The sequence below is a fragment of the Schistocerca cancellata genome, chromosome 1 (genome assembly GCF_023864275.1).
Source record: "Schistocerca cancellata isolate TAMUIC-IGC-003103 chromosome 1, iqSchCanc2.1, whole genome shotgun sequence".
NCBI classification, from domain to species: Eukaryota; Metazoa; Arthropoda; class Insecta; order Orthoptera; family Acrididae; genus Schistocerca; species Schistocerca cancellata.
In genome coordinates this window covers 239,987,899-240,013,223 of record NC_064626.1, presented here as the reverse complement: position 1 = coordinate 240,013,223, position 25,325 = coordinate 239,987,899, and positions in this window count along the sequence as shown.

The following is a 25,325-nucleotide window of genomic DNA, read 5'->3' as shown; positions in this document are numbered from 1 at the left end:
CAAATCAATTGTCGTTAAGTATTCTTTATGTCAAATCTATTCCATTTGAAATTATTAATTTTTCTGATGGTGTATAGAGTTTCTGGTAGGCTTTCCCTATGCCGTAGAACGTATTCGTGTATGTTACTACAGCGAAGTGAAACTGTGAAACCTTATCTGAGAGCCTGTTAGTGTAAATTAAAGGTAGCAGTTTTCCTTTTTCTTTAACCATTCATAAAAGAAACGAATTTTAAAAAATACCTAAGACAGTAATTTGTGATGTAAACAGAAATCAATGCATATGAACCTCAAAAATTTTTATTTGTTAGTCGTTAACGCGTGTTTAGAGTATTGATTGCGTTATGTTCAGCTTCAGATCATTTTGTTATGTTTGCTAATACAATAACGCACTAGAATTGTACATACCACGCAACGCGAACTGCACCCTCATGGTCACGTTGTAGTCAAAACATTTACCTAGGTGACATGCGGGCGATGAAGAGAGGAAAACTTACGTTTTTGACAAGCTGAAAGAAATACATTAAATGTATTCGCAACTGCGAAAAGGACAACCATCACTTATCCTTTTGACTGCCCTAGGTTTAACATTTCTTATTAAAATTAATATAAAACCTATCAAACCAGACAACGCGTCTGTGCCTCATCACTGCACGTTCCGGAGTGATTAAGCAGCGTAAACCACGTTTATTTTGCGCGTACTTTAGGTCGGACCCGAAGAAACCCGAATGGCCCGGCCTGCGTTTTCGTTTAACTTTTGTTCCCAGTTTCCCACGAAAGGGGTAGCGGTTACACCATGTGCTGCTGGTAACTCACGGTAATTATTAAGTCACCTGTCCAATGTCGCAGTCTCAATTGCTCTGAGGAGAGAATCATGGAGTTACTAAAGACATAAATATTATACAGTCGGAAATCAACAATAATGTTAACTTTTACGCCGTCTGGTGAGGGCAACGTCGCAAATTTTTGTCACTTGCCACACTAGTGATTTATTTTTGTGGTCTAGGTTACTAACCAGCAGAGCTTGACACTAGGCTAATAATTCAAAATCTTACTCGTAAAACTGATTAATTAGTGAAACAGATAACAGAAACGTATGTTTTCCATACAATCGTGTCTCAACAGTTGCTGTTTACTCAACAAACAATTTCGTCATCCTCAAGATTTTTTTTTCACTGTCATCATTTGGTTGACAGGGAACAATCAAGCGTATTAACCGTCATGAAACGGTAATTAACGATTCTGTCAGCAGTTGCAGTACTTGTATTTGGCGACTAGTTTCAAACTTTACAGGTTTACTTTCAAGCTTGGCCTACTGAGGCTGCACTGAAAGTGTATGATCTTAAAGATGACGAACAATTTGGCAATACACGCCTTATAAAATGTTTTTGGAATGAATGTCACAATCCACACGTGCTACAAGTGCCTCTCAGCAAGTCAAAGTCAAACTGCTAAGAGGTACGTGTGGTTCGTGTGCGTTGTGACCTTTATTCCACAAACATTTTATAAGGTGTGTGTTGTCAATTTAATTTTCACTATTAACCCTCACAGCGCACACTTGGAATTACCTTGCACCTCACTCTGTGGTCCACTGGACCACAGAAAAATATTATCGTACATCCTGTGTACCAAGGTCATTAATATATACATCGAACTCTCTTATGTATATGAGATATTGCAATTAACTATGTAGTTACCTGTAGTGATTTTGCCGACCGTTGTGGCCGAGCGGTTCTAGGCGCTTCAGTCCGGAACCGCGCTGCTGCTACGGTCGCAGGTTCGAATACTGCCTCGGGCATGGATGTGTGTGATGTCCTTAGGTTAGTTAGGTTTAAGTAGTTCTAAGTCTATGGGCTGATGACCTCAGATGTTGAGCCATTTTTAGTGATTTTGGTTATTACAACAATGAGTAACACGTGGTGTTTATAAAATGTGAGTGGTATTATTAATAAATAATGATAAATAATGTTTTGTATTTCTTTATGTTTAGCTTTCTCACATCTGAATGTGTATAATGAGAAAGAATGTCTTACTTCATTTTATTTCGTAATTACATTGAATAACATACAGTATTTACAAATTTGGTACATTTTACACTTCAACACTATACTGAAAATAAGTTTATATATATATTTTACTAATGTATAAATTCAACATGAGTCTGAACTTCAATGCATAAAGTAATATAATGTAATATAACATAATGGATTATTGGTTTTTACAGGATATTTTGGCATATGTTGTTTACGTAATTACTATTATAGCATAATTGTTCAAAAACGCATAAGAAAGGTGAAACTAATGTATATTAGAATCAAGTGGAAAACTGTAACTAATGTATCAGTCACCATTTTTATGGTCAGTGAGCACACTCGGTATAAATTACTGCTCTACATTAATCACAGATCGCCCTTTTACAATCCTAGCAACACAGTTTTGTTTTCTGTCCCTTTTCTTTGAACGTAGTGAACATTTCGTTTTGCTGGTTAGAGGTTCTGGTCTGTCTGGTGTCACAGTATCTGTTACCAATATTTCTTCTATAGTTCTCTTCACATTCCTTCGTAGTGTAGGTATATTCAATCTAGCCCTTAGATGAGGCGCAATTACGTTCCTCGCCAGTTCATGCAGAAATTTCCTTCGTGGCTTCTTTACTTCAGTGCTGGAAAGAGTAAACAGAATCATGGCGTCTATCCCAGTTTGATCCAAAATGCCACAGAAAACCCTCGTTGGCCATCCTCTTGTTGCAAGTGCAGTGCTGTATGTTTTGCACATCTGACCAAAAGTGCCAGTACCACTTTTTTTTCTTGTATGAAATTATCATTTCAGGTTTTCCAGTTTTGCCAACGTCGTTTGAGTAGCACATGGTAGACAGCAAGAGTACAACTTTATTCTTCTTTTGGACATTTGACAGTAGCGACGTATTCACATCAAAGACAAATTATGTTTTTCCGACATTTTCAGAATGTAAAAGATATTTTGGTATTTGCGGTTTATTTTTTCTTACAATTCCCAACATTGTCAAACCAAAGTTTTCAGTCATTGTCTGATAAAGAGGAACTGACGAGAACCAGTTGTCAACAGTCAGGTTCCCATTAGTGCCATGAATGGGTTCTGATACTTTCTCACGTAATAAGATGGGACAGCTTCATTTTTTCTGTTACTATCTTGCCAATGTATGGAATAGCATTTAGCATGTTCTAAGTCGTGGAATCATTCAACATCAAAATCTTAATTCTATATTTGTCCGCCTTTGAAGACATGAATATTCTGAATGGGCATCTGCCACGGAAGCCAATTAGATTCCCGTCTGTTGTACAGTATTCGAAAGGGGTGAGTAGGGATTTGCAATTATCAATAAATTTAGTCCAGATAACCGAAATAGGTGCAAATTTTTCATCTCGTTTTCTTTGCATGCAAGTTGCTTTGTCATCAGATCTTAGACAACTAGTCAAAAACTGAAGTCGCCTTTGTGACACTGTAGCGCGAAACAGGGCATGGACAAATTTATAGAGACCAAAGTTCTTCGAACTTCGTGTGAGCAGCCTTGTTTACGCCGCAGAGGTACAAGAGCCTAATGGCAGCTCTTAGCTCTGCAATATTTGTAGTGTTACGGTAACTTCCCTCGTTTCCCATTGAAGAACGTTTGCGAGTAATTGCGTCGGTCGTAAGTGACAATCATGTCCAGAATTTCATCTGTCACTAGTAATTGACATGCTTCAATTGGACCAGAAATAGACCTTGCTTGACCCTTTGGTCCTGGGAGGTGAGTAACTAAATTTTTGTATTTAATTCCTCCTCTGTTAGATGGTGTAGCTGAAGACCACTTTTAGCCATTCTTCCATAGAAGGATGTTTGAGTTGGAAGAATTACCGTGACTATCATCATCGTCTTCTCCACTCTCTTTCGTACCTGATGGTTCCTGTATTTCGACAAAATCAGGATCTTCATGAAATTTAGGCCTCCTAATGAATCACCTTCCTGGTCAAACTCGTCCATAAGTGCATTATGTATATCGTCATCTGTTATGAGACGTTTTCTCATTGTCACTGAAAAATAAAATAACATAGGGCTACATTGAAAGGAAACAGTAATAAGTTACACACAGTATATATTTCAATACTTTTTACTTGCCAAGTTATTACTTGCAGTCTGCATAAATGAGCTACACCGAACGCACACTGGGGTAATCAAGACCCGGCGGACATTCAACAATCTTTACAGCTTGGCACTACCGCAACAACAATGCAGACGTTTGAGTTGATATCGCATACATGTAGACAGTGTTACCAATCCAATACACACTAAGCTTCAATAAATTGCGGCCAACATACTCTTTGTATACACAATAAAAAGTACGCTGGGGGCACTTTCAATGCCGCCTCAGTAGGCCAGGCTTGAAAATCAACCTGTGCGATTTGAAACTAGTTGCCAAACATATTTACTGCAACTGTTCTCAGATTCATTAATAAAGGGTTTATAACACTTAATTCTATTTATTTATTTGTTTTTTACGTACTCCACTGAATGTTCTCATATTCATTAATAAAGGGTTTATAACACTTAATTTTATTTATTTGTTTGTTTTTTACGTACTCCACTGAATGTAACTTGTGTCCACTTCAGCTGCAAGGTAATCGACATTCGGAGAGGGTATACATTTATCAAATGTTTCATTTTGTTGATAATCATAAGGTATAGGAAAGAATGAAAAATGGGCTTAACGTCCTGTCTACTTCGAGGTCATTAGTGATGGAGGACATGCTCGGATTGTGTGAAGGATGGGGAAAGATATTGGCCGTGCCCATTCAAAGGACATTTGAAACTTTCTGGCAGATTAAAACTGTGTGCCGGACCGAGACTCGAACTCGGGACCTTTGCCTTTCGCGGGCAAGTGCTCTGCCGTCCTCACAGCTTTACCTCCGCCGTATCTCGTCTCCTACTTTCCCAGAAGCTCTCCTGCGAACCTTGCAGAACTAGTACTCTTGGAAGAAAGGATATTACGGAGACATGGCCTAGCCACAGCCTGGGGAATCTCATTCTGGAAACATCCCCCAGGCTGGCGGAAGTTAAAGCTTTGAGGACGGGGCGTGAGTCGTGCTTGGGTAGCTCAGATGCTAGAGCACTTGCACGCGAAAGGGAAAGGTCCCGAGTTCGAGTCTCGGTCCGGCACACAGTTTTAATCTGCCAGGAAGTTTCATATCAGCGCACACTCCGCTGCAGAGTGAAAACCTCACAAAGGACATTTGCCTGGACTGATTTAGGGAAATAACTGAAAACCTAAATTTGGATGGCCGAACGCAGGTTTGAATCGTTGTCCACCCGAATGCGAGTCCAGTATGCCAACCACTTCCCTCGGTATGGTATGGGAGTTCGTTCCTTATGTCAAATGACTGACCTACACATTTCACGAATTTACCATTGTTTCAATGTTGAGAAGCGTTTAACAAAACGTCGTTGCCCGTTTTTTGTTTGTCGAATGCAAAGATGAGGGAGGAACAAATTTGGAGAGGGTTTCTGCAGAGACTGCGCAGCAGCCAGTTGCAAAGTGAAACTGTAATCGCGGAACGTTTACTTCAGCGAAGACAAGTATAAATGGTGCGTCGGAGTGAGGGTGAGGTGACAAGGGGTGGAGAGCGCTCGTCCAGATGGGGAAAAAGCAAGAAATTACCAGCCAATCAGTTGCGCGGCCAGAGGGGCCGCGCGCGCAGAAAAAAAGGGGCGAAAAGCAAGCGGGGAGGGGGGAGGACGGCATCTCGTGGCGACGGCTGTCAGGTGGCGAGGGCGAGAGCGGCGCGCCGGCCGCAAGTCGGAACAAAAGAGCGGCGCGCGGCCGACAGGTTGACGGCTGACACGTGCTTCAGTGCTGTCCGTCTGAAAACCGCTCCAGCCGCCTCCGCTGATGGAAATGTCGCGCACAATGGCGCCGGCCCGCGCTGACAGCGCCGAAGAAAGCGCCCGACCGCGCCGGCTCCCACGGTGGCGAGCTCTTAACTCCGGGTGACGCTGACAGCGGCGCTGGCATCGTTTCCATGCGTCGGGCTTCCGGCGCTGCGGCCTCCGTATGGAAATTGCTGGCTTAGGGCTATCTGACCAACTCGTGGCGGCGCATCTGTGCTGTCACTGTTCTGGTAACCTCTACATAGCGTGTGAGGAAAGTAATGAGAGTGATATTTTAGCTACCAATGTTCTAAATACTTCGTCCATAAGGTACGGCATTATCAGGGCTGCGAATGTCGATAAATACAAATAAAACAGTTTCTGCGATGGTCTCTTGTTTATTTTGCCACTACGCGTTTCGATGGTTAACACAACCTTTTCAGTTGGAGAATTACTAATTTACATGTTTGGTGTTGGTGAAGAGTACAACGTTTTTCCACAGTCGCAGACCGAGGCCAATGTAGGTTATTTGGCGTCTTTTGCTAATGATAAAAACTGTTAATTTAGAAAATGCAAAAAAAAGAAAAGGTTCTAATGGCTCTTGGCACTATGGAACTTCACTTCTGAGGTCATCAGTCCCCTAGAACGTAGAACTACTTAAACCTAACTAACCTAAGGACATCACACACATCCATGCCCGAGGCAGGATTCCAACCTGCGACCGTAGCGGTCACACGGTTCTAGACTGTAGCGGCTAGAACCGCTCGGTCACTCCGGCAGGCTAGAAAATGCACTTTACAGGTTAAAGTACAGGGAATTATAACAGTAGCTCGTGCTTACAAGGATGGTGGAAATGTAAAAATTGTGCATACTGTTGCCTGGTGTGTGTCCTCTCCTATGCACAATACATTTACACTGTCATTTCAGAACTGTTGTATACGTTACAGATACGTTTGTTTACATTGGATACAGAGCTGTAAGATTTATTGGTGAGTGTGATGGACTATGGGCGTAATTAGGTTTACGCCTTTTTTCCGTCAGAGTGCTAAATCGATACCTCCATATTTGAATTACCCACCATGAAAATTTCAGATCGTTTTCTTTGGTGTAGGCTATGCAATCATCTTAAGAAGGCAGTGGATAACAGGCAGTTGTCACCTATTTCTGATGCTGCAGGAGGGCAAAACAAAAATTTTGTTATGATCACGTTTTGGACATGGTTAGCAAAAACACTTGGAATACGAGTAACACATATCTTCCCAGTACGTGGCCATTCATACAGTCAGTGTGAACGGAATTAGGCATTTATGGAAGAAAGTTGAAGAAGAGGGAAACTGTACATTCAGAAGAATATTATGTCATAATCCTTAACCATTGCAGGGAGAAACCAGAGCCATTTCAAGTCACTGACAGAAGTGAGCTTATTAAAGATAGGAAGAAAAGTTTAATGGGGTTCTTCTCATCAAAGCCACAGGGGAAATGTCCTTATGTCCTTTCCAGTTGCAGTCATATGCGTGAATGCACTTTGATAATGACGGCACATTCGGTGCTTCAAAATCATGTTGGAAGGTCTTTATACCCTTTAAGTTCATTAAAAAATCAGCAAGACTCACTGAAGATATTTCATTTTTGTCATTAATAGAGAAACCAACTGTAGCAGCAGCAAAGTTGAAGGACCTTCAAGACCTGTTGCGCTTTCTTCCTGATACAGTAAAAGCTGGTATGAAAAACTTGTAGAAGGAGTAAACAGTGAAGAAGCTACTGATCTTGAACAGGAACGTAAAGTATAATGGCCATTAACATATATTTTTTTGTTAATGTAAAGTTTAACTGGATAATAAAATAATAAAAGCAATTTTCAACTCAATTTTCATGATATTTTGTCGGGGGTATCATGTTTGATGGAAAAATGGCGTAAACCATTCATCATATTTTGCATAATATCACAAATTGAAGAAATATCTTCAGTTGTAAGGCATGATTCTGTATGTTAAAAGTATGGTCTAAGACAGAATTATTACGTCATTGAAATATAACTGTTTTTAATAAGATGTAAACATGCAAATCTTCAACTCACTTTGACCGGAAATGCACTTTTCGGACTTATGCTCATAGTCCATCAAAATCCTCAGTTGGTTTCTACATAAATACGTCTTTTTTTTTAAAAAAAAACTATGAATAGATTGCACCAGAATACTGAAATGTGCACAATTCAGTAATTATATCAGGTAGTTATATGTATACATTTTTGTTCTTGTGCTGCCTCATTGTGTATAAAAATAATGATTAAAGTTTTATGTACATAAATATGTTTTCCTTTTGTTTTAAAAAATGTGGATGGGCTGCACTTAAATGTAGATACGTTCATACGCTTGTTATTATACTAATTTATTATATGTAAACAGATTACAGCGGACCATCCAGATGTATTTTAGGTTGAACTTATTGAGAGATGGATGGGAAATGTTACATTAACTGCTGTGCTCTGAATCTATAAATTACTATCCATTGTAAACAAACATATCTGAAACATGTACAACATCATTGAAGTGAAGTGACAGTGTAACTGTAAAGTGATGTGGAAAGGACATACATCAGCCAATAGTATGAATACTTTTCACAACTCTACCGTCCCTTTAAGTACAATTCACTCTAAGAAATATGTTTTTTTAACTTCTAAAGTGCCTTTTTTCAGTAAACAAATTTTATTATTAGCAACATACCCGAAATAGCCTACACTGCCCTTAATCTACAACTGTAAAGACGTACGTACTCTCCACCAACATCAGCCATGTAAATAAACAATTTTCCTCTTGAAGATAATGGTGTGAATCATCGACGCATGTATTACCAAAAGAAACAAGCGACTAAAACAATTTTTTTTTCAAACAACAATATTGTCCCCTTCAAACTAGTTCTCTTGGACGACTATGCAGGGACTGAGTCGTTGTCCCCAGTTTTGGCATTAGCTTTGAAAGGCTTCAATTTAAAGGGCCTTAACATGTCGGTCACGTCATCCTGAAAGCTCTCCAGAGTCACAAAATGACATCCTTTAAAGACATTTTCAATTTCTGGAGAAGAAAACAGTCACAAGGACTCGGACCGCTGAATAGGGGCCTGTGGAACAACAGTAATGCGTTTGTAGATCAAAAATTCCTTGATGGAAGTGACCGTGTGGTTGGATGGTTGATTTGGGAGTGGCAACCAAACAGCGAGGTCATCGCTTTCATCGGATCGAGGTAGGATGGGGAAGGAAATCGGCAGTGCCCTTTCAAAGGGACCATCCCGCCATTTGGCTGAAGCGATTTAGGGAAATCACGCAAAACCTAAATCAGGATGGCCGGCCGGGGTGGCCGAGCGGTTCTAGGCGCTACGGTCTGGAATCGCGCGACCGCTACGGTCGCAGGTTCGAATCCTGCCTCGGGCATGGATCTGTGTGATGTCCTTAGATTAGTTAGGTTTAAGTAGTTCTGATTTCTAGGGGACTGATGACCATAGATGTTAAGTCCCATAGTGCTCAGAGCCATTTGAACCTAAATCAGGATGACCAGACGGGGGTTTGAACCGTCGTCCTCCCGAATGCGAGCCCAGTGTGCTAACTCCTGCGCCACCTCGCTCGATGTGGCCGTGTGATATGGGGCGTTGTCAAGATGCAGCATCCACTTCTCTGCAAAGGCCAGTCTCACTTAACCCATCCTTTTCTTAAAAGTTTCAAGAACATCTTCGTAAAACACTTGGTTGAGAATTTGTCCTAGGCACGATACTACTACTGTCAGAAAAAGGAAATCATCATTGTTTTGATCATTGATTTACTCATTAGAGACTTTTTCGCCCGAGGAGATGTCTCAGTGTGCCACTCCTCAATATACCGCTTTGTCTCAGGAGCGTATTCACAAATCCAGGATTCTTGACCTGTGATGACACGACTGAATTATTCGTGGTCATTGGCAATTCTCTCAAGAAGATCAACTCACACGTTTCTTCGATTGTCCTTCTGCTCAGTTGTGCGGTATTATCCACCACTTTGGCACAAACCTTTCTTTTATGCAAACCCTTTTTTCAAAATTTTATGCAGAGTGGAAGTGTTCAAGTTTAATAGTGGGTCCATAATACTTTTTGCTAACTGTCCGTCTGATCTCACAAGGGAACGTTTTCATCAGTTTTTGCAGTTGAAGGTCTCCCTGACCCAGATTCATCTTCAGCGTGTTCTCGGCCTTCCAGAAATTATTTGCGACAGCGAAAAACTTGTGCTCTTGGTAGTTAATATTCTCCAAAGGCCCGTTTCAACTTTTCAAAGCTCACACTCACAGATTCCCAAGTTTAACACAGAAAGTAACGACATAACGTTGGTCTAAATTCGGGTGCTCCATTTTCGTAACACACACACACACACACACGCACACACAACTTCACTGATGACACACCCAAACTCACGTGATGACTTTACGGAGCTGAAACTCGGACTGAGCATCTGGAAGGAACGAACACACCCGACTCCACAAGTAGAACCAGACAGTGTTGCCAAATCGCTCGCAATGTTGTCAGTCTCATTACTTTTCCCAGACACCTCATACATAACACACCTTACATAAGTTAAGATGAAGTTGACTGGAAACACTAATAGCAGTAAAATAACACTGACAACGGAAGAATAGCCAAGTAGCCAACAGAATACACTAACAAGCCAGCAAATGTGCATCCCTCTAGTCGTAAGGAAGTCTCCTTAATGACAAGTGTGTCACATGTGATGTGAACGACAATTTCTTCCCGCCCCCTAGTCCTTCCAGCACTTGAGAGGAGGCCAAATTAGTCATTCAAACAATTGTTACAATACAATACAATAGCTAATCTTCACGGTTTATTCTTCGTACTTATCGCTCTGGAAGGTCAGTGCATGGACATCAGTTTCCTGTGCTACATTATAAATAAAGGTAAAGGAGCTAGAAAAATACGCTTTTGAAGATTAGAATAGTAAGAATCGCAAGTACAAAATAATTTTAGTAGTTACCCGATGTTGTCATCGTAGAGGCTGTAATCTCTTACTTCAATGAATATTGGTAGTTTCGTAAAATATTTACTAGCTACGATCGCGTTAAGGAAAACAGGTAACTAGTTCTGAACATTTCTGGTCATTCTCAGATAAGAATATATAAAGTTCTATCAAAGATGTGAGGACATGCTGTTAATAATGGCTTCTAACAACGTAAGGGTATATCAACTTTGAACTCATGCTTGAGTGCTTACCATATACTCATAAAACAGAGTTCGAAAGTGCTTCCCTTGTGTTATTAACAGACACTTGACAAAGTGTGCTCGTATCTTAGACATAGCTTTTTGTATTGTGATCTGAAGAAGACCAGAATATACGATCTTGGTTAGTAAGTTTTTAAAAAAATCAATATTTATTAAAAAATTGTGGGTTACTAGAGAATTTGTTGATACGTCGCCATGTTGTGTAATTGGATTGTATAAGTAATCACAAAGTCACCGGTTTGAAACTAATTACTCACATTCCTTTCTCTATAAGTTTTGAATTTAATATTTGTCAACTAACAGAAATGATTGTCAACAAAAATGGAATCATAATTTTTATATTAAAATAACATATTTTGATCTTTAACTACTATTCATGCAAATATGAGTGTTCACAAAAACTAAAATTTGCTACAAGAACGTGAAACGTTAAATAGAAAATATTTTTTTATTTCTTGCAATTGAAATGTATTATCTGTGTATGTAATATTTGTCATTTAACAAAAAGGCATTTTAAATGTCTGTATCCAATTTTTAATTATTTTCATATAACTGACAGTGAAATATATAAAACTGATGTTCCTTTTATTCAAATTTATGATTAGATATATGTTCATTAACATTTCCATTTGAATTTCAAAAAGAAACAAAAAAGTATACAGTATTCTAACCAGCGACATTATAATTACAGTCATATAATGCTATGCAGTGAGTTACCAATAAATCTGTTATTATTCTACAAGTGTATTATATTTAGTAGTATTTGGAAATATTTTAATCTTCAAAGACCTCTTTTCGCACGTTTTTAAATAATTGAATTGTACTGCTTTAGGAAATTGATGTCTTGGAGCTGACTTTAAAATAACAAGAGAATCGAAGAGTGCCAGTTTGTTAGATTCTCTCATTAGACTAGAAATATAGAAAAACAATATTAAAGATACACAAAAACCATAGTGAGAGGATATATATTAATGGAGAACAACGTGAAACCGAATCAGAAACTATATAAGACAAGGATGCATATTAGCTCCTTACTTTATTAACATTTTGTTTTGTTAGATCCTTACATCCTGCTGGCTTAATAACTGCTAGTGAAAAATCATGCAATATATACTTTCTACATTTTCAGCAATTATGGAAGCTTTTTAACTTAAAATTACTAGTCAAGAAACAAAAACTATGGTAGCAAACAAATAAAAAAGGAGGACCCTTGGCACCTGTATTCAAAAAAATTACATAGGAGGATTTAATTAACAGTCTCGTTAGGCACTTTCATATTGGAAGACAATGGAAGATGCATAATGCAAATCACAAAAAAAGCCTAACAATTCATAGATGAAGGAAGATAACTACTACTGAACAAATCCAGTTGTGTAGAAAGGGAAAAAAATCAAGACTTTCAATTACACTGTTCTGCTATGTAACTGTGAAAGCTGAACACTGCTGAAGAGAGTCCAAAAGTGCTCAGAAGCAGTGGAAATTATGACCGTTGTGGTAGACTTCTCTGCTTGATAGCTACATGTAATATTTCATCCTGGATGAGCAACCACCTATAATACTCTTTTTCCATATAACAGTAACCACAAATGTGAGCATTAATCCATGTAAGTGCATATTTGGAAAAATATAAGACAAGTGTGGCACTATATAATTATAGCTGAGAAGAAATAATTACAAATACTAAATTTTCATATTTTCTGGGTTGCCTGCAGATCGTTTAAACTTGTTTACAGGCTGTTTTCAAAAGGTAGGTTTAGTTATTGTAAAGACTGAACACTTTTCTCCATTTGACTTCTTGTCACTTATCTCACTGCACATAAATATTCAAAGGGCAACATATTACAAAGTTAAGCATGAGATGTCATTGTAACAAAAGGCTTGAGAAAAAGAATGAATCTCACTGACTGCATGTTTAGATACTGAGAAGCTAAAAACCTAAAATTGTTGCGCTTTGCTCCCATTTATTATCTAACTTTTCAAATCAGAATCTTCTCAAAAATTACATTTATTTAATTACTCTAACATTATGTTTAAGATACAAATTTTAACAAAAGTTCATAATTCTGAAATCTACTAATTTGAATTATAAAAATATGTTCTTTGCTGTTTCAATTATTTTCAAATGGAATATTACAAAATCTGAAACTTCCTTTTTTAATAATTTTTAAACTATTTTCCCCTCAGTAGATAAAACAATGTTTCCATTGGAGTATGTGTCAATTAATCGAAACAACTATTTTCTAAGTAGATATTTTATGCACTCCCTATATCATTTAAGAAAAGAGTACATTGTCTGTTGTAGGCCATATTGTGCTTGATTAATGTCGTGCTATTAGCTAATTTAGGCCGTGAGCCACTATGAAGCACTTGAAATAAATCAACATGGAAAAGCGTCACATGTCAGCATAGGTCGTCATGTTTAAATAAAGCTTCGCATAACTCACATTAACGCAACCAGATTTACAGTGCAATTACATTACTTACATTTGCTATGTCATGCATGACATATTATGCTCATCACTTCCTTTTATTTTACATACATAAGCCCAAAGTTGTATTCCATCGTAACGTTCTGTGCGTGCTACAGCATGACAACTAAAAGAGTTGTTACCACATTGTCAAAGATACACTTACTTCCAAACACTGAAAAATATCAATAGCTATGTTCAATTAGCTTTACATTTATCGCTGGCCAGACTTAATTGGGGTATTGAGTACACGGTTATCGGTTTATCGGTGACCAACGATCACTTAAGGGCATATATCTTCTTTATTAAATTTAAATCTTGTAAGAGAGAATAAATCACGAAATATTGACAGAGAAAGAATCTTTTTATTACTGGCTTGCCAGACTAATGTAAATATTGTAACTTAGGTTACCTGTCTCCTTATTCAGAGACCAGCTTGTTGACATATTGGGCAGATGAGCGATTCATAAAAATATAAATTTCAAAAATACTTTAAGTTTATACTATTTGCGATGGATCAGTGAGACCAGATGAAAATTTATGCCAAGCAAATCTGTGACTATAAGCCTGGCTTTTAACATACCAAGATGAGTAGGAACCGATAATAGGAACCTTCGTTTAGCAAACACTTACACCCCAGTACATATACTGCTGATAGCCCTAATGCATTGGACGTTTTACGCAACAGTAGTAAAAGTAGATTAATGAACATCTTAAGTTTTCATTAAATATATAAATTTCTATTTTGAAAATGTTATTTCATTGTAATTTTGTGCTGTGCCTGTGTCCATTTCACATTTTATAATGTACTAGACATTTTATACATTTCCTGGAAAAAGCTTAAAATTAAGCTAAATACCTTGCTACAAAGTTCTAGGCATCCTATATGTTGCCTAAAAATTGTATACAATGTCTTGTTTTGACAGTTTGCCGGTAAAATATACAGCAATCTCCAAGTGTAATCATGTCTTTTTACTGCCAACCATCCCGGTATTTGCCTGAAGCGATTTAGGGAAATCATGGAAAACCTAAATCAGGATGACCGGACGCGGGTTTGAACCGTCGCCCTCAAGAATGCGAGTTCAGTGTGGTAACCACAGCGCCACATCGCCCGATAGAAATTTAGGAGTGGCGTCGTAAATGCCACGAAAGGATCTCTAATTTTGAAATAATCATTGGGAAAATGACAAAAATGAATTATTAATTTTTATAATAACTATTAAAGCTTACTTTGTTACGAGATGGCACCATAGTTAGGCTGGAAGATTGCTGGTAACGGAGCCATCAGCATATATCTAGATGTATTTATTTAAATTTCAGGTGTTTGTTTTATAATAATAATGATTGCTACATTCTGGGTTACTTTATGCAGGCTGGCGTTGTTTGTGTAATCAAGGACACGGAAATAACACAGGGCAATTTTTGCAGTAAGAGAACGAACGACTAGGTGTGAAACCAAATAATATTCTGACACTGGAACTGAACTCCGGAATGAGTCGAGCAAGAGGACTGTTGCGAGAATGAACACATGAAGCAGGCTTTAGAGATTTCAAAAAACGACCGAAAGTTAGGATTTTTAAAACGGAACTTCTAATGATTTTTGAGAGCCTACGACGGTACTCAGATTATTTGGTGATGTTCGGGACGTAGTGATCATATGCCAGATGTCACTTTTAATTTTTATTTTACAGTGATCGTTAAGGGTCATTTTTCAGTTTCTTGTGCAGTGGCATGCATGTTAACGAAACAATATGAGTTTTGACTACCAACTGATGAGTCTGTTACTGAGGCCCTATGAAGACAATCAGACATCTTCTAAAAGGTAACACATTAATAAGTTTATTTACGATGGCGTTCAATAGGTAATGCAATACTTTTTTTCTTCTGAAAGCACTTTGGTATTTTAGGATTCCAATATATAATATTATTCTCTGTTCTTTTGGCTGCAAAACCCTGTTTTTCAACATAATATCTTTTCAATAAGATGGCCATATGCCACCTTACTGGGGGGCCCATATGCCCATATGGTAACACTCCAGTGGTCGAGACAACGTCTTGCTGCATCAGTAACCACCCCATGATCCCCGTACTGCTTCCCGCGGGTGGTGTCATTCTTTGGGCCAAACAGATGGAAATCGGAAGGTACGAGATGCAGGCTGCAAGGTGGAAGTAGAAGAACAGTCAAATGAAGATTAGTAAGCCCCTCGCGAATGCGTTGTCATGAAGAAGGAGAAGTTCGTTTGCAATTTTGTGGTGATGAACACGCTGAAATAACTTCTCCAATTTCCTGAAGATAGCGCAACACACTTCCGAGTGTATCATTGCTCTATGAAGGAAGACGTAAAACTGAATAACTCCTTCTAGGTCACAGAATACCGTCGCCATGACTTTGACGACTGAGGATGCGGTTTTGAATTTTTTATCAGAACACAGTTGGTGTGGCGTAATTCCATGGATTGTCGTTTAGTTTCCAGTTCGAAGTGATGAAGCCATGTCTCATCTCCTGTGACGATGTTCAACTAAAACTTGTCACAATTGTTGTGTCCGTAGAAAATTTTATTTTTTATTCTTCCTTTTGTGACCATAATAAGAGTCCAGGCTCCATAGGCAAACAGCCAGCCGACATTAAGAATTAGTCCACCAGGACGTAGGGACAAGATAAGCGGCGGAGGCTGCCAAGTATGACTTGTTGATCAAATAACATAGTGTTTGACTTCCTGCCAGAGGAAGCAGCATGAATCAAACTTGTGCAATGGAAGACGCAAACACCAGGGCGATAATACAGCAAGAGAGAGTGTCAGTCACGTACGGAAAAGACTTGTGTGGAACCAAATTAAGTTGTGTGCAGCTAGAAACGAAAGTGTCGTGTGGAACCGAAGGCACTCTTGCGCAAGCCGACCAATTAGAAACGAGAGTGTCGTGTGGAGCCATGGGCATTCTTGTGCAATCCAATCACTTAGAAATGAAAGGGTCGTGTGAAACAAATTAACTTGTGTGCACCCAAGTGCATGAGAAACGAAATAAAAGGCCAGGCAGCGGAATAGCTATAAGCAGAAATTCAGATGCAGATTCAGAGCCAGTGCCGGCAGTTTGGAGATACCGCAGCAAGACGCCAGCGGGGCCGAGTAGGTCATAGCAAACGAGTGCTAACCAAGAACAAGTTTCTTATATGTACCAGCAATTAGCTTTGAAGTAGCAAGTTCGAATAAATAGATTGACTCTTACTAAGGGGTTTATGGTCCAACACCTCACATAAGTATATGTAAGAATAAACTTGATAGAAACTAACCAATCTTTTCTGCCAATTGCAATTCTGTAACCTATTTTCAGGAAACTTATTTGCTTCAAACCAAGGAGATTCTCTCCCTTTCATCTCCGATATAAAGGGTGACAGCAATTATACCCAACCCATTGTCGTTAACGTCTCGATTGCGCTACGCAGTTCGCACTTGCTTCGTACTGGGATAGCGAGGCTGTGCCGGGACGCGACACGATGAGCCTTTTAACTCGAAAGTACTTCCGTACAGATGGTTCTCCGTTCCTCTTTATAGCCTTACGTTAGTCGACGAGGAACTCAGCTGGCTCACACCTTTGACTATGCCAACTGGTGGACGAGTGTGTTAGGACTACCGACAAAGACGTCCACTTGAGCAGCGAGGTGGTTAATTGTGATCCATCATTCGAATGAGAGTGTCCACACGTTCCAACATTGCAGGAGTAAGAGAATTAGCGCCTAGGATGTTATCATACAATAAGTAGGGCGAAAGAGATTGTGAAGCACGTTTTGGTTAAATTTCTGTCATGAGTACCGCTATTTAGCTAGATGGAGTAAAGTATTGCCTTAATTTTTAATAGTAGTGATTGCAGTGTTTAAATTTTTGTCTTGACCGTCTGCAGCGAGTATGATAAATTAGGTTTTAAAATTTATTTTACACGTAGTTAGTTTTAATAACTTTTTTTTGTAAATGGCCACGTGGAATTAGCCGAGCGGTCTGAGGCGCTGCAGTCGTGGATGGTGCGGCTGGTCCCGGCGGAGGTTCGAGTCCTCCCTCGGGCATGGGTGGGTGTGTGTTTGTCCTTAGGATAATTTAGGTTAAGTAGTGTGTAAGCTTAGGGACTGATGACCTTAGCAGTTAAGTCCCATAAGGTGTCACACACATTTGAACATTTTTTTTTAATTTTGTAAATTAACATTGTTGAAGTAAGCCAAAGCAGTACGTCCTTCTAAAAGTCCGATTACAGTTTCGAAAATCATTATTAAAGGAATTAACTTGTACGCTTCTGTCTCCTTAATGAGCTATATGTGCTGTCTCTCAGACATTTTATTTCCTCGAAATTTGTAAAGCCGCGGAGCGTGGTGCAAAGTGCTATGAATGGGGAGGACAGCTGAGTGTGCTGTTTGCTCGGCGGCGGAACGGCGGACGTGTTGAGGTACGCCGGCTGGAGAGCTGCCGTTTCCGCCGCCGGCGGTCCCGACCTGGGCCAAAGTGTTTATCTGCAACAGGTCCCCGCCCCACCGCGAATCCATCAACGTCGCAGCCGCCGCGCCTCGCCTCGCCGCTCCACTCCGCGCGCCGCGCCACTCCGCACAGTGCCGCCGGCTGCACGCCGCGCCGCCGCGCCGCGTGTAAATTACTTATTGATGGCGGACCGCTGCGGCCGCCAGGAAATGAAGTCATTTCGCTAAGCGCTGCCGCCCTTCCCTCCGTCGCTAATTGTTTTGGCTAAATCACCGGCGCCAATTTGACGCGGACACGACGCGCTGCCGTGCACAGCCGCACGCTGCTCGCGCGCGTTCGCTGCCCTGCAACTAGCGCCCGCGTTTCCTGCCGAGATAAAAGTCAGTCATTAGTCTGTGTCGACCGGGGCTGCCGCGTAGGAAGGGGTCACTTAATGCGAGTGATGCCGCCCATTTTCCATTACGGAAGCTCCGACATCCAACGAGAACGTTTTGCCTCGTCTGTCCATGAGCTCAAGCCTTAAGCAGTGGCTACACAAAAAAATACTGATTCTCATTCAAAGCTTCCCAGCTCTACTATACCTCACAGCTCGTAGAAAGAGAACTCCAACTGCGAAACTACAACAGAAATAACCAATTTTTCTAGATTTTTTTATCGCATAAAAAGGGGTGAGTGAAGGGGGCGGGGCGTTCACTAACCTTTCGGCGCCAGGAACTTATATAGATACTAATAGTGGGCCGGCCGTTGTGGCCGAGCGATTCTAGGCGCTTCAGTCTGCAACCTCGCGACCGCTACGGTCGCCGGTTCGAATCCAGCCTCGGGCATGGTTGTGTGTGATGTCCTTAGGTAAGTTAGCCGGCCTGGTAGGGCCGAGTGGTTCTAGGCGCTTCAGTCTGGAACGGCGCGACCGCTACGGTCGCCGGTTCGAATCCAGCCTGGGGCATGGTTGTGTGTGATGTCCTTAGGTTAGTTAGGCTTAAGTAGTTCTAAGTTCTAGGTGACTGATGACATAAGAAGTTAAGTCCCATAGTGCTCATACCCATTTGAACCGTATTTTATAGTATGTGGTACTTTCCACTACTGTTTGCGGAACCCTCCTTATCATCCAGTAAATTAGTCTTAAGATAAATGCGAATTACACGATTATCTACACAAGACATGTGTATGATGCGAAAAGCGGCAGTTGACCAGGAACAGTGAAATGTTTGAGGTCGTCGACACCAGTAATAAAGAATCTTCCATACATTTATGTTGCATGATGAATCATACAAATCTGAGGTTTCTCGTTCCAGCTAAATACCTAGGATTTACAATTATGAACAATATAAATTGGAGCCATGACAGAAAATTTTGAGCGGAAGGTGAACCAAAGACTGCATTTTACTTATATTTCTCATATGCAACAAACTGACTATAGTGTTTGCCTATGCTTCTACATCCTCTTCTAGAGTATCGTTAAGCAGCATAAGATTCTTAACAGATAAGATTCACAGACAACGCTGAAAACATTTGGAGAGCGGTACCTCCTTTCGTAGTACCGCGAAATAGATGAGAGGAATTCATGAATATGATAAGGGAGTTGGTGTGGCAATCATTACAACAAAGGTGTTTTTTCACGAAATTTTAATCACCAAATTTCTTCTCTGATTACTTAAATAATAATTTTTTACTCCTATCTACATTGGGAGAAATGATTATCGTAGTAAAATAACAGAAGTAAGAGCTCCCACGGAATTAATGTTCATTTTTTCCGACGTCCAACTCGAGAGTGGAAAGGTACAGAAATAGAGTGAAAGTGATTCTACAGGGTGTTCCAAAATTTATATTAGAAACTTGGATGTTTCATGTGAAAAAATACTGGTAACCCGACAACTTTTACAAGTAATTTAGTAGGTACGATCCAGTGCATAATTTGTTTTACAATACGAGACATCGATAACCAAAGAAAAGAATGTTTATCAGTTTTCACAGTCATTGTTGTTCATAGTTAAACTTCAACCGTTTTTGTCCTTTTCAAAGGAGGATTAGCATATTGATCCACCAAAAGTAAGGTTCGATGTGGCGACCACCAAGTTCGGTGCTGTGAGCAACATCCATCGCAGGCGCAACTGCTCGCTACTCGTTGAGAGGTTCTCTTCAACATGGTGCGTTACGGTCTCTTCCAATTGGCGAGTTAGGTGTCTCCTTGGAGCACTACAGCCACGGCTGCTGACAGTGAAGGTACCCCTATTTCGAAGCAGTTGCGTAATTATGGCAAAAAAAGTAAGCGATGGTGCCAGACGTTGTGGATAAAGATCCTGACAAATGCAAGGAGCAACCCTTACACAACCAAAAACTGCTCTAAGCACTACGGTACTTAACATCTCAGGTCATCAGTCCCCTAGATTTAGAACTGCTTAAACCTAACTAACCTAAGGACATCACACACATCCATGCCCGAGGCAGGACCTGCGGTCGCAGCAGCCGCGTGGTTCCGGACTGAAGCGCCTAGAACCGCTCGGCCAGCGTTTCCGGCCTTACGTAACCGTCAGCTTCACCAGACAGGAGGAACAGGTCGGTGTATTCTATAAACGAGTAGGCAACCATGTTGCTCTACCACTCACAAACATTCTATAAACGAGTAGGCAACCATGTTGCTCTACCACTCACAAACACTTGAATGAGGCTCGAACCACGTCAGAGAGGTAGGTAAGGCGTCAAATGACATCTGCCGATCCGACTTAGGCGTCCCGCCCCCCACCCCACCACTACTAGCAAACTTGTTTCCAAACGGCCGTAGCACGAAAATGGTACATTTCCGGACATGGGTCCCTATCCATAATATTGTCTTCTTAGTACCCTCTGCAAGTCCTAGAAGTCCGTAACGGGAATTTTAGGCCACCTTGTATTAACGCTCTGCCAAGTCCTTCAGTATGATTGCACAGCACTCACGTAGATGTAGATGGAGACAGTTGTGGAATCCCGACCCAAGCAAGCAGGTATATCGTGGAACTAAACCGCAGTCTTGGTAGACGACGATTCCACAGCTGTGGAACGCCGACGTGTATTGGTACACGTTTCTCCGTCTTACACTATACGTGACACGAAGTTGGTTCATAAAATTGCTGTGTAATCTTTCCTTACATAGAGACTGCAGATTGGGTTGCTCCTAGGTACTGCACTACAATACCAACAGTTTGTACACTAACGTGGCAAAAGCCATGGGTCACCGATATCCACATATACAGGTGGCGGCAATATAACGTACAAGAGGTATAAAAAGGCAGTCCACTGGCAGTGTATACACAGGCGTTTAATGTGAATAGTTCCCCGACGTGATTATGGCCGCACGTCTGGAAGTAACGGACTTTGTTCACGGAATGACAGCTGGAGCTAGATGCATGGGGCATTTCTTTGGAAATCGTTAGGGAATTCAATTTTCAGAGATCCACAGCATCAAGAGTGTGGCGAGAACACCAAATTTCAGTCAACGCAATGAACAACGGTCTAGAGGAGGGGCGCTTGCGTAGAGTTTGTCAGCTCTAACAGAGAGGGAATACTGTGGAAAATAACCACAGATATCAATGAGGGACGTACGATGAACTTGTCCGTTAGGCAGTGCGGTGAAATGTGGCGTTAATGGTCCACGGCAAGAGACAACCGACGCGAGTCCCTTTGCCAACAAGAGAACATCGCACTGGAGCATCTGTCCTGTGATCGTGACCATATTGTCTGTTCCCAAGACGACTTGTAAACTGCGGCCTGGTCAGACGATTCATAATTTCAGTTAGTAAGAGCTGATGGTAGAGTTCGAGTGTGCGCAGATCTTACGAAACCATGGATCCAAGTCGTCAACAAGGCACTGTGTAAGCTGATGGTTGCTGCATACCGTTATGGGGTGCGTTTACACGGAATGGACGGGGTCCTCTGGTCCAACTGAACGAATCACTGACTGAAAATGGTTATGTTCGACAATTTTCAGAGCATCTTCAGACATTTATGGAGTTCATGTTCCCAAACGACGGTATCATCTCACTGGGACGCAGTTGTTTGCGATTGGTTTGAAGAACATTTCGAACAATTCGAGCGAATGATTTGGCCACCCAGATCACGCGAAATGAATCCCAACGAACATTTGTAGGAGGTAATAGAGGGGTCAGTTCCTGCACAAATTTCTCCGCCAGGAACACTTCCCTTTCAGCGATTTGAGACCGTGCCACGTCGAATTGCTGCACAATGCCGGGCAAAAGGAGATCCAACACGATATTAGTAAATATCACGTCAAAGTACACTACTGGCCATTAAAATTGCTACACCAAGAACAATGCTGATGATAAACGGCTACTCATTGGACAAATACATTATACTAGAAATGACATGTGATTACATATTCACGCAATTTGGGTGCATAGACCGTGAGAAATCAGTACCCAGAACAACCGCCTCTGGCCGTAATAACGGCCTGATACGCCTGGGCATTGAGTCAAACAGAGCTTGTATGGCGTGTACAGGTACATCTGCCCATGCAGCTTCAACACGATACCACAGTTCATCTAGTGACTGGCGTGTTGCGACGAGCCAGTTGCTCGGCCACCATTGACCAGACGTTTTCAATTGGTGAGAAATCTGGAGAATGTGCTGGCCACAGCAGCAGTCGAACATTTTCTCTATCCAGAAAGGCCCGTACAGGACCTGCAACATGCGGTCGTGCATTATCCTGCTGAAATGTAGGGTTTCGCAGGGATCGAATGAAGGGTAGAGCTTGAAATGTAACGTCCATTGTTCAAAGTGCCGTCAGTACGAACAAGAGGTGACCGAGACGTGTAACCAATGGCACTCCATACCATCACGCTGGGTGATACGCCAGTATGGCGATGACGAATACACTTTTCCAATATGCGTTCACCGCGATGTCGCCAAACACGGATGCGACCATCATGATGATGTAAGCAGAACCTGGATTCATGTGAAAATATGACGTTTTGACATTCGTGTACCCAGGTTCGTCGTTGAGTACACCATCACAGGTGCTCCTGTCTGTGATGCAGCGTCAAGGGTAACCGCAGGCATGGCCTCCGAGCTGATAGTCCATGCTGCTGCAAACGTCGTCGAACTGTTCGTGTAGATGGTTTTTGTCTTGCAAACCTCCCCATCTGTTGACTCAGGGATCGAGACGTGGCTGCACGATTCGTTACAGCCATGCGGATAAGATGCCTGTCATCTCGACTGCTAGTGATACGAGGCCCTTGGGATCCAGCATGGCGATCCGTATTACCCTCCTGAACCCACCGATTCCAAATTCTGCTAACAGTCATTGGATCTCGACTAACGCGAGCAGAAATGTCACGATACAATAAACCGCAATCGCGATAGGCTACAATCCGACCTTTATCAAAGTCGGAAACTTGATGGTACGCATTTCTCCTCCTCACACGAGGCATCAGAACAACGTTTCACAAGGTCACGCCGGTCAATTGCTGTTTGTGTATGAGAAATCGGTTGGAAACTTTCCTCATGTCAGCACATTGTAGGTGTCGCCACCGGCGGCAACCTTGTGTGAATGCTCTGAAAAGCTAATCATTTGCACATCATAGTATCTTCTTCCTGTCGGATAAATTACGCGTCTGTAGCACGTCATCTTCGTGGTGTAACAATTTAAATCCCAGTAGTGTATATCCAAGCATGGTGTGCATTTCTTAAAAATTGGGCGTTTGTTGCTCGTCGCCTTGACAGTGTTGCAATTACAATAGCCAGCAGTTTATCTGGATGCTACAAGTGTATTCTGACTGTTGCATGTGACTGCCTGAGGTAGTCAGCTGGTAGCCAAGCGGCCAGAACGTGAGACATTTGTACGCGTTCCGCCCTGGTGAACAGCCGTTTGTCCCCACGTTGCATCTCGGGTGAACCACTCGGTGTCCGAGGCACGAGCGGAGGTCTTTGAGCCCGGCGCTCGGCTTATCTGCAGAGAGTAATGCGACGCACCGCGACGACGCGGTCCCCGCACGACGCCGCTATCTGCGGAGCGTCGCTCCGGAGCGCTTCCCCCAGCGCGCTGCTAACCTGCGGCTTTGTTTATGGGCGATTATTTGAAAGCTCCCGCGTTTATAGATGCGAATGTGTGTAGTATAATATTCATAATTCGCCGGGTCCCGCAGATTCTGATACGGATGCAAATTAGAGGCTCAGAGCGGCCGGCGAGGGGGAAAGGGTTGTCTGCCGAGGGGAGACGCGCAGCGTAGGGACCGACGGGGGGGTGGGAGGGGGGGGGTGGGCGCCGTGTGGGCGGTGTGTCTGACAGCGGCGCGACGCGCTGCAGACGGCTGGCTGCTTGCCTGCGACGCCAGGGGTGGCCTCACAACTGTGTGATGGAAAAACTCGCGTGTGCTGGCTACAGGTATAGCCGGTGACGCACTCCTTTCAGTCGCATCTCAAATTTTCACATTAGTGACTATGATGTAACGATTCTGAAACAGAAATGAACGTAATTGTTTGTTGTACTGGACAAAAACACTCTCATCAGTGCAACGTTGACTGGGAGGAGCCTGACTGGCTATTACATTACTGGAAAAAAATTACTACATCCGTTTAGAGGTTCCCTGTTCACTCAATCTTTATTTGTGCAACAGTGCATATGCAGCATATGAAATGATTACATTTACAAATAAATAGTACAAGTGGTTCTGACGTGACAGGTATCGACCCACGCTGAAAGACCCTTACTAGTACGTGGTCTAGCCTGAACGGGCGGCAATACAGGCTTAGGCTGAAACTGCCATCCAGTCGAGCGTACAGATGGCGAATGCTGTCCTGCGACGCGTTATTCCACGTCTGCTCGACCTGTTCATGTAGTTCTGTGAGAGTTGTCGACTGACGCGTAGCACGACTCACTTCTCGTTCCATCGTACCCTACACGTGCTCGATTGGAGACAAGTTCAGACATCTCTTGATGCAATAATTTACCAACAGCCGTATGTATTGTAGAAATTTATTTTATAAACTTCTTTGTGCTACCAGTTTCGGCATGCCATCTTCAGGCCCCACACGTCATAGTCGCAAAAACGCTATACACGGAAGGAGCCATATAACTGGATTCGTGAATCAAATCGTTATGCAACAGCTCTTGGTGGCCAGGCGACACAGACAATGACGTGTGGGGCCTGAAGATGGCATCAATGTAATGCCGAAACTGGTAGCACATAAGAAGTTCATGAAATAAATTTCTACAATACATACGGCTGTTGGTAAATTATTGCACCAAGAACTATTTGCCACCCGTTGTCCCACGGTCCAT